Raw genomic sequence first — 12,248 nt, forward strand, 5'->3', positions numbered from 1 at the left:
TTGGTCTTGCACTTCTCACGGGCAATAGGTATCAGCTGTTCAAGCGAAAGATAAGACACAACCACCATCAACATCATCATTTCAAAATTATACTTGGTCTTGCACTTCTCATGGGCAATACATATCCGCTGTTCAAGCCAAATATAAGACACCACTGCCACCAACACCATTATTTCAAACTAATACTTGGTCTTGCACTTCTCACGGGCAATAGGTATCAGCTGTTCAAGCCAAAGATAAGACACCACCGCCACCAACATCATTATTTCAAACTAATACTTGGTCTTGCACTTCTCACGGGCAATAGGTATCAGCTGTTCAAGCCAAAGATTAGACAAAACCCCCATCAACATCGATATTTCAAAATTATACTTGGTCTTGCACTTCTCACGGGCAATACATATCCGATGTTCAAGCCAAATATAAGACACCACTGCCACCAACATTATTATTTCAAACTAATACTTGGTCTTGCACTTCTCACGGGCAATACATATCCGCTGTTCAAGCCAAAGATAAGACACAACCACCACCAACATCATTATTTCTAACAAATACTTGGTTTTGCACTTCTCACGGGCAATACATATCAGCTGTTCTAGACAAAGAGAAGACACCACCAACACCAACATCATTATTTCAAACTAATACTTGGTCTTGCACTTCTCATGGGCAATAGGTATCAGCTGTTCAAGCCAATTATATAAGTCACTACCACCACCAACATCATTATTTCTATCAAATACTTGGTCTTGCATTTCTCACGGGCCATACATATTAACTGGTCAAACCAAATATAAGACTCAACCACAACCTATTTCATGATTTTAGACAATTACTTGGTCTTGTACTTCTCATGGGCAATAGGTATAGGTATAAGCAGGTAAAGCCAAAAATATAACACCACCACCACACACATATTATTTCAAACAAATACTTGGTCTTGCACTTTTCACGGGCAATACATATCAGCTGGTAAGTCAAATATAAGACACCAACACCGCCAACATCATTATTTTAAACGAATACTTGGTCTTGCAAAACATTTACTTGGTCTTTCACTGTTCACATGCCATACATATCAGCTGGTCAAGCTTCACATAAGACACAACCTCAATCAACATCATGATTTTATTAATAAATTGGTTTTGCACTTCTCAAGGGTAATACATATCAGCTGGTCAAGCCAAATATATGACACAACCACAACCAATTTCATGATTTTAGACAATTACTTGGTCTTGCTCTTCGCACGGGCAAAACATAACAGCTGTTAAAGCCAATTATATAAGACACAACCACCACCAACATCATTATTTCTAACATATACTTGGTCATGCACTTCTCACGGGCAATACATATCAGCTGGTCAAGCCAAAAATAACACACAATCACCACCAACATCTTTATTTCAAACAAATACTTGGTCTTGCACTTCACACGGCCATACATATCAGCTGGTCCAGCCTAAGATAAGACACCATCAACACCAATATAATTATTTGAAACAAATACTTGGTCTTGCACTTCTCACAGGCCATACATATGAGCTGGTCAAGCCAAATATAAGACACAACCACAACCAATTTCATGATTTTAGACAATGACTTGGTCTTGCACTTCTCATGGGCAAAACATAACAGCTGTTCAAGCCAATAATATAAGACACAACCACCACCAACATCATTATTTCTAACAAATACTTGATCTTGCACTTCTCACGGGCAATACATATCAGCTGGTCAAGCCAAAAATAAGACACCAACACCACTAACATCATTATTTCAAACAAATACTTGGTCTTGCACTCCTCATGGGCCATACCTATCAGCTGGTCAAGCCAAATATAAGAAACAACCACAACTAATTTCATGATTTTAGACAATTACCTGGTCTTGAGCTTCTCATGGCGAATACGTATTAGACTATTAGCTGTTCAAGCCTCACATAAGAGTAAAAAGACACAACCTCAATCTACATCATGATTTTATTAATTACTTGGTCTTGTACTTTTCATGGGTAATACATATCTGATGTCCAAGCCAAATATAAGACACGGCTGCCACCAACATCATTATCAGACAATTAGTTGGTCTGGCACATTTCTAATGAAAGTAAGTAACAGTTGGTCAAGCACAATTTAATACAAAACCACCATCATCCTTAATTCAGGCAATAACTTTGTCTCTCACTTCTGATCCACTATAGGTATCAGCAGGTCAAGCCAAATATAAGTCACAACCACAACCAACATAACTTTATTTCAGACAATTACTTGGTCTTAAACTTTTCGGGGGGGGGGGGGGGGGGCAATTTGTATCAGCTAAGTCAAGCCAAATATAAAACAGAACCACCAGCATCAATATGTCAGACAAATAATTGGTCTTGCATTTCTCACTGGCAATTCCTATCAGCTGGTCAAGCCAAAGATAAGACACATTACCCATGCCAACATCATTTTTCCAGCCAATTACTTGGTATTGCACTTCTCACTGGCAATAAGTATAAGATAATTATGGCAAATTAAGACAAAACCACCACCAATTTTATTTTTTTAGACAAATGATTGTTCTTGCACTTCTCACGTGCAATAAGTATTAGCTTTTTTAAGCCAAATATAAGACATAACCACCACCAATATCATTATTTCAGACAATTACTAGGTTTTGCATTTCTCAAGGACAATTATTATCAGCTGGTAATGCCAGTTTGTATGTTAGTTTTGCAAATCTAAAAGGCAAATATTTTTGCAAGCAATGAAAAATATAATACACTGCTACCAAGTTACCAATATCATTATTTCAGTCAATATTAAAGTGAGTCTTACATGAATCAAATGTAATTATATATTATAATAAATGTATTACTAGCTATAGACAATACATACAACACATCACCACAATTATAATTTGAAACAATATTTTGGAAATAAAAAAAGTTGGAAAAAGCTGGAAATAGCCATTAAAAATATAAAATATTTCCAACACAGGCACAATTATTTTGGTTAATAACTTGACGAATGATAAAATAAATGTAAATGTATTACACAATAAAACAATATTCACTTTTTGGTTCCCATATCTTAAGTAATTTTGGCAGGATTTAAAAACATAAATTACCAAGATAACAAATCATTATAATTCAATCTTAACACTTACAGACACTTAATACCTTAAGAATTAACCATAATTTCTACATATAAGCGTTCACAGAACGTGCGATATCTAAACGTTTTAAGTACACTTGTGGTAACACTTCAGTATAAACATATTCATAAAAATTTGGGTCCGGTTGTTAGCACATTGATTTTAAACAGTGACCGTTTTAACCTGTCAGGCCGTTTTACCTCGGGACCGTTTAATTTTTACCAGCAATAATTTTCACCATTAATGTCCGGAAATAACAACAATCCGAACAGTAGTTTTTTTGCATTCTTGATGTAAAAAGTCATTTTGTACTTTTAATATTAACAAAACTACTACAAATTCAAATTAAATAAGTGCTACTTGTATCGGACATCGGTCTTAATGTTTTCACGGTCAGCGGGTTTGTAATTCTCACGGAGGTAACGTGAGAAATGCAAGACTTCCGGTTTATCAGAAGAAATTCACGGTCTTGCAATTCTCACGCGACACCGGAAATCCTGATTGTCGGTGGAAATAGTCTTTCTATTGAAATCCACATTGTTCTTTTGAACGTTGTTGTTTTCAATATCTTTTAAGTTTCGTTTTGTATTCCGAATTATATCCAAATTAGACATTTTAAATGAAAATTATTAAGCCAAGTATCTGATTCTCATTGTTGACAAATTATCGTTTCGTTATCAATAGACGCTTGTATTTGCACAGAAAATAACATCTACAGCGTAAGCAAGCGTTTCATCGATGTCGATCACGAAGTGACGTCAAGCAATCGAACGCTTGGTTTCAATGCAGTAAATCTCGAAAATATGTAAATGCCGAAAATTTAAAGGCGCATAATCAAAACAGTAAAACTAGAATTTACACTCGTTTATTCCAACCTAATATTTTGAAACCGTGAAAATATATAAAGGTTTTTAATTTTCACGATATAGTGAATCAATTACCGTAAAGTGGAAACGATCGAACATCCTTAAAAATATAATAAGTTCAAATGCACTTCTGTGTCACTTCAGGACTAAATGTGTCGCCATAAAGTAGGCTCTCGTATTTCATAATCTTTTATTTTTTCAGGTACATGGCTGTTTCAGATGGCTGAACTGGGTAACCTACCCGAATTCATTTTAGTTCAAATATTTCGCTCTCTGGATCCGCACGAACTACTTCAAAGTATAGCATTTACAAACAGGAGATTTCATGAAATAGTACATACTATTTCAATTTTATGGAGGCACTTGTCTATGGAAAATCAGCTTGAGATATCTGTGAAAGATTTAAAAAACATTCTGAAACATTCGGTCGCAATCTTAGAAATTCTTATTCCGTGTGCTCAATTACGTTTTCATTCCGCAAATATAGACTGTTTGTTTGTTAAAGATATCTGTAATGCCAGACGGTTGTTTGGACCTTACTTAGTGTACATTATCAACTTTGTGTTCCATTCCGTGTCTGCCAAACATTGAAATACTAAATCTATCAGAATGTCGAAGTTTGGTGGATGAAGTCTTTGGAGTGATTTCGTCTTTGCAAAATTTAGATCACCTGTACGTGCCCTTCACAAACATTGCACCTGAAACAATCGTTACTATATGTGAACCATTGACTCAAAATCGTTCAAGAATAATGAAACCAGAGTTATTGCATTTACACTTAACACTGGCGAGTCAAGAAGATGAGATTTCGCTAAACAGATTAGTAAAAAAACGGTACATAAAGTTGTCTTTACATTTTTACAGAATTTGAAAGTAAAGATGTTTTCGGAGGTAGAATCTCAGTAAATCTGGCCTTGAAAAAACAGTCTGAGCCTCATTTTTATACTGACGATACTAGGTCAGAGAGGAGAAGTTTTACTATACAGGGGCCAAAAATTGAGGAACGCGAATCTACAAGCTACGAAAAAGACAAGTTAACTGAAATCGATAAGTCAACTTCTGCAACAAATTAAACCAGAAAATAACCCATTTCTATCGAGACAAAACTTTGAAATGATGATGAAATGTTAATAGCTATAAAACGTGATATTAACAATAACAACCACCTATCGGATAACGATGAACCTTCTAATATATCATTTGATAACGATGACGATGTAGCAGACCCAGATTGGAAAGACACTGATCCTCGAAGCTCAGATACATATGACTACCCTATGGACAACAATGAAATTGACCACCAAAACGTGATAGAAACTAATGTTACGAAAAGTTAAGGTTCCAAAACAAAACAAGTTCCGAAAGATCATTTCAAAAGAGAAGTTCAAAAGAAGAAACGAATGAGAGGCGAACAGTATTAAGGGATGTTGAAAGATAAAGATTCAGGTGTGAAATCGTATTGCGTTGAACGTGCTAGACGATTGCTTTGTCCAAGAAAATGTGGGAAAAGTGCACTAAAACCAGCAAAACATGACAATGTCCAAACTTAGATGATGAACACAGAACGATGATTTTTGATAAGTTTTGGAGAAAAAAACATGGATTGGAAACAAAATAAATTATACGTAATCAACCAAGTGAAAAAGGTTGAGGTAATGGAAAAAACGACAGGAACACCTTCGTCGAGCAGAATGAACTTTTTGTACAGGTACTATCTGACAAAAAGAAGTGAAAGAATCCCAGTTTGTAAGAGTATGTTTACAACAACATTGGGTATAAGGGAGAAAACAGTTTACAACTGGCTGAACGATTCAGAAAGTGGCATACCAAATACTGAGAAAAAAGTTAATCGGGTGCTAAAGACGAATACAAGAAGCGTGAAGAGTCGGCCAGAGAATATCTTAATAACATTTCAAAACTTGAGTCACACTATTGCAGGGCTTCTTCTAAGAAGAAATACTCTGAACCTTTATTTGAAAGTAAAAATCATGTGTTTCGCGAGTACAGAAGTTTCATGGCAAAAGAAGAAAAATCACCTTATCACAAAACTGGCTTTTTCGAATTGTTCGAACAAATGAACTTATCGTTATGGAAACCAAAAAAGGACCAGTGCGATAAATGCTGTGAACATATAGCTGGGAACGTAGACGACGAAGATTACCAGCTTCATATAAAATATAAAGACGAAGCCAGGCAGAGCAAACAAGCAAACATTCAGATAAGGAAAGAGCGCAGAATGACCCAAGTGTTAAAGTAATATATATGGATCTACAGAGCCTTTTGATATACCCCCGTTAAGAGGCTAGTAGTCTCTACTACAAAATGAAACTCTCCTGTCATAACTTTACACTGTTTGATATAGTTACCCAAGAAGCTCAGAACTATTTCTGGCATGAAGCGAGGGCGAACTAAATGCCAACATCTTTGCGACATTTTTGATTGATTATCTTGATAGTATTGATCTTTCAGATGTTAAAGAAATACTCATTTAAAGCGACGGTTGTACGAATCAAAACCGTAAAACAACCATAGCCAACGCCTTGTTGCTTTGGGCAACTAGAAAAAAATGTTTTGATATATCAAAAGTACCTTGAAAGAGGTCACGCGCAAATGGAGTGTGACAGTGTTCACTCGTGTATTGAACGCAAAATAAAAAAAACAGGCGATTTACGTTCCGCAAATGTACGTAGACATAATTTCAGCCGCATGTCGTAAAAACCCTATAAAATGTACGGTATCTGGACGACATGGTCTTAAAGAGATATGATGAACTTCCCTAATACCCAACAATACACTCAGGTACTGGAGTTGGATCACCAATTGTGACTGTTAGAGTCAATACTGAAATACTTTCCCGAAGGAAAGATTCAAAATCAGTTAAACCATGGTGATTCCGAAACACATCCCAAAAGCCAGAAGTGTTATTACTCGCACGGTACATGTTTCAGACATAGACCTGGTTGTAAACCTATACAGCAACAACCTCCCAATTAAAAAAGCGAAATATCTGCACCTGATGCAGTTAAAGTCCGTGATACCAAAGGATTTCCATGGATTGTATGACAGTCTTTCGCACGCAACATGAAGTTAGAAAACACGATTGTCATGAGTTCACATATAATTTATAGTACAATGTGCTAACATGTGTATTGTGAAGTAACAACTAAAAAGTAAATTGTTGACATTTGTAACAGAATAATGAATTCGCCATCAAATTTCGATCAGACAGACACGCGTCAATTTTAAACATGCAAGTCCGCGACTGATTGCACTTAATTAGTCGTTGTAAGTCCGTCTGGTTGAAAGCCGAAGTCGGAAACTTTACTCCAAAACAGTAAAATGTTTAATGTTCTTATCAAGGCTTGATATGTATTCCATGCTTTTGACTTACTATATGCTATTGCATCTGATTTGTAAAATGTGTATTGTGTATTCAGGGGTCGGCCTAGAGTCAAATTTTAGGGCAAAGTCACTTCTCTCTTGACAGGAAATTAGGGAGACGTCAGGACGGATCAGGGAGAAGTGAGAAGTGACATTTACTGCTAGTTATACACGACTTGTATTATATAATTGTTATATGCGTGCATTATAGAAGTACTTCATATGTTTATTTTGTATCCAATGAATACACATAAAATTAAATAATCTTAAGCGTTTTTATTGTTTATTGTTGCTTCAAATTCCATAATCATTTCAGCTACACCCTACTCACCTACTGCTCACAAATGAAGAATAGAAATATATTATGCTTGAGTTTTTCAAACAGTAGACATTAATATGGTTTAGAATATAACTATTTACAAACGCTACACGATAACAGAGGATCTTACATAATAGTGAGCATTGATTCTAATAATAACACTTTCGCAATGCCAATTATCTATCATATATATATATAATTTTAGGCATTGCGAAAGTGTTACCATGCTAACATCAAATAACGTCACAACACGTGAGTTAAAATACACCACCTCACTGTAATTCCAAACACGTGTTTTCGTTAAAATTAGCTGGCCATGGCATATGCATATGTAAAATAATTACACGTTCTGTTCATTGCTATTTAAGATATCCTTGAAATTGGATTGTATTAAAATTTGGACTGGATTCACGATTATGCGTTAATATGTTGACACTTTTCGAGTTATTCTCCATTATGAAATACATACTGGGAATGTACCAAATTCTAGCCTGTACGATAAATGTCGTTTATGTTCCAGGGCTTAAGATAACTTTTGGGGTATATTGGGTAAATTACCCCCTGTTTCTGACAATAGGGTTTTTGTAAATTCAATAGAGTTTTAGCAAAATTTTTCACCCCCTACTTTTGAGCTCAATTGTTGTTTTTTAACTCAATTGGGTAATTTAGGGAATGACATATATAATATAATAACAGTCTACTAAGGTTACTATATTATTTATACAAATGGATTTCAAAAAAGTAGTGTACATAACAACAAACAATTACGAGTGGCCATTTTGATTATTTCAGAAAATGAAAGTAGAAAGCGGACCGGTCTACGAATAATTACAATAATACCCCAAAGATTGATAACCGCTGGAAAGACTGCTTTCTTTTCTTCATAGGACGGCATATAAATTATGTATCTATAAACTAACAGTCTAAAAAAATACGCCCGGTGTTCGTAAGAATTGCGTTTCGTGACGCAATGTTTTTTACGGCAATTAAGTTATTAAATTTGTATTTGCGCTTTTGTACGCTTTATTTTGAATTTAATTACGTTTTTGGTTATTTTAATTGCGTAATGACGCAAATACGCTTGTTATCTATAGCCTAGTGTAAGTTTCACTACCGCCAGTTTGGCTAAAAATGACACAACAATGTGATTTTGTACCAATATTTATTGTTGTAAAGTTTTATTGGGAACAGTGCTTAACTTTATAAGATCACGAAAAGTAAAACATCGAAAAGTGACCAGAATTACCCACACCACCAGTATGTAACTTATCATATAACTAGTTAATTAATGTTGAGAACAACACAAAAATAGCACAAGTTGAAAAAAAATACTTACATTTTTGCATGTTTGCAATGGTTTGTAGTTTTTGATAGTTGCAAATACAAACGTGAAATGATCGTTAACAATTTTTTCCTCCTTAATATGTACGCTGATGGTGTTATTTGTTTGCAATTACTGATAATTGGAAACATTCGCACGTTTTCTTCTGTACAGTAGAAATTAAATAACAAGTAGGTGCAATTTGTGATTATTATTTTCTAAAATAAAAGAAGTCCCCGTAAAGTGCCAAGAGTAAGATAACAATGAAAGTACAAAACTCTTTACTCAATATCAATCAATGAACCCACCCGGACTTCAATGCTAATCAGTTTTTGTTATTATTTTTTAATTGATGAATTTACACAGTATGAGAGCTTATGCTGATTGAAGTTGCAGTAAACCATATGTGGTATGTTATCACATATCTGATTGGATAGTCAACAAATGTGGAATGTTATCACAGATCTGATTGGATAGTCAACAATCTGTTAGCTAATCAGAGACCTTTACAATGTATTGGCAAATCTGATTTAACCAGGTCAGTTACAGCTAGCGCAGTCTACCGACTCGCCAGCGTCATTGATAGGTTGAATATCCTCGCGTATTGATTTGCTTAGTCGCTCCCTACTGTGAACATGCGCGTGTTATCTACAGTTTGCAAGTGGATTTACTCTGAAATTAGTGCGAAGTTTTTTCTCCCCTTCTGTATTTAAAAAGCGAAGTTTGCTCCCCGTGGATGAACTTTTTTTCCTCAGTCGCCCGACCGCTGTCAAGCAGCGAATTGTTTGCCAAATTTGGGAAAAGTACCATTCCCAGCCTAATTGGTTAAAATATGTACAAAAAACTAAAATTTGGAAATTTTTCATCGTGAAGGCTTCATATTGGGAATTTGGTGTATTTTTTTTTTGCTCACAAATACTTTTAAATTGATAACTAAGTGTTGTCAAGTTGACAATATTATATTTACTTAGGTTCAAGCCAAAGGCTGCATAGGTATAATTACTTAATGTTGCATTAAAAAAAATGTTTTAAACCTGCAATTGTGATTTTTTTGGACAGCAGTTGGGAAATTTGCATTTTTTTCACAATTGGGAAAGAACCGTTTTCCGGAACTTTATACAGAAGGAAACAAATCGCTGCAAAGATTAATGAAGGTTGGAAATAAATGAGGCCACAAGACTGTATACAAGTTTTACTCACAGTATATAGTTACCCGGTTTTTGAGACTTTGTTACCAAGTTTAACACTCAAGCAATATATAACTAGGATACTTATCTGACCAAGTTTCATGAAGATAGGGAAAACATGTGACCTCTAGAGTTTCCAAAAGCTTTTCCTTTAATTTGACCTTGTGAACAACATTTTAATCCCAGGCGAAACAGTCTGTAGATAGTCTCAACAAATGACCTTCAGAGTGTTCACAAGTTTTACAAAAATGTATTATAAGAAATACTGCCATTTTCAATGGACCATACACATTTGTACTCGGTTGAGATATCATAAGACCAAATGTTGTAATTATAATCAAGTTTCATAATAGTTGGCAAAACAATTATTGAGTGTTAAGAAGGTTTCACTATAGGCATACCAAGAAAACTGTCACGCCCCCTGGTGGCCAAGTATTTCAATGAACTGGAACCATACACAAACATGGGCAGAGAAAACCTTGAGACAAACATTTTGAAAAACGTTTCATTAAGATTGGGCATTGTATGTAACATCACAATGTTTCAATATAACCATATATTAGAAACTGCTCAACTCCCTTGAGGCCATGTTTTTAAACAGCCCGTTACAGCTTTCGAACTCAACCGAGATTTCATTGGGAAACATTTTCTGACAACTTTGCATGAAGATTATGAATGTATGTGCCCTTTACTGAGTTAAAATGGCAAATTGTAGACGAACAGCGCACAACAGACAAAAGGGGATCATAAAAGCTCACCCATAGCTTTGTTATGCGCAGGTAAGCTAAACATTATTATTATGCATAATAACTCAACATATTTATCTTAGAAATTACAGAATGGTATTCAGCGGAATGGACGCTGTCATTTTAAGAGAACAAATCAACCCAACAGACGTTAGGCTAGACACAAGTGTAAAAATGAAGTGCAAATAAAGTAGTTATTACCGTACCTTAATACTTATATATATATATACATTTGTAAATGGTATTTATGTATAGAAAAGCACATTATTTAAACTGTGGTTTAAACGTTCCATGTCATTTTTTTGTTCTTATTATCAAATTGACAGCATGTAACCTTTATGTCAGGACTTCTTGCTTGAGAATCTGTAAGCTTTAAGAGAACACTTACCTTTTGAACCTAAATAATAACAATTCATTCCTATGAAAATATTCTGTTTCAAGGAAGAACACTAAGTACTATGACCCTGGAGCATAGATTTATGGGGGGAAAATAAGATTAAAAACATCATATACAATTACATTTTACTACAAGAATTTAGCCCAAAAACATTTTCAAGGTTACTTCTTTGAACAACTCGTTGTCAGCAAGCATCAGTCTGCATTATATACTCTATTGTCTGTGATCTGAACAATTGTAAACAATTAAAGGTTTTCTATTCACATCTTAAATCAGTTCTAGGTCATTGAAAGTGTTATCAAACTTTTTTTTTTAATTTTCAAGATAAGTGATCAAGTGCTCAAATAGAGCTGAAAATCGTTAGTTTGTATTGTTAAAATATCACGAAACATTTTATCATAACATGTACTGGCCCTTTATTGGCCATGTAGTTCACTGGTGACATACCCACAACATATAAATCAGAGTATGCAAAATCACAGACTTTTCATATGTAACCAAGCTGATAAAGTCAATCCCATATTGCAGCTACCGGTATCTAAGTTTGAAGTAAATGTTCAAAGTCAACAATCTGGCCTAAGATGTTTCGACAATAAATGATGTTGATAACCCAAAATGTCCTATGGACGTTCTAACATTTAACCTGTTTTTTCATGTCAGGTGATTTTATGACATGATATCATTTATATAGGTGAAGTGAATGTAAGATAATTGAACTATTATCTGACTTTATCTATTGTTTTTTTCCATTTATAGAACATCGGATGATTAAACTATTTGTACTTTGCCCTAACATGTAATATACAGATAAAGATTGCAAAATATTTGTCTGAGAAGTAGTTAATATTAGTGTGTATGCAATCTTTGGTTTGATTTTCATATCAC

The sequence above is a fragment of the Dreissena polymorpha genome, chromosome 11 (assembly GCF_020536995.1).
Source record: "Dreissena polymorpha isolate Duluth1 chromosome 11, UMN_Dpol_1.0, whole genome shotgun sequence".
Lineage (NCBI taxonomy): Eukaryota > Metazoa > Mollusca > Bivalvia > Myida > Dreissenidae > Dreissena > Dreissena polymorpha.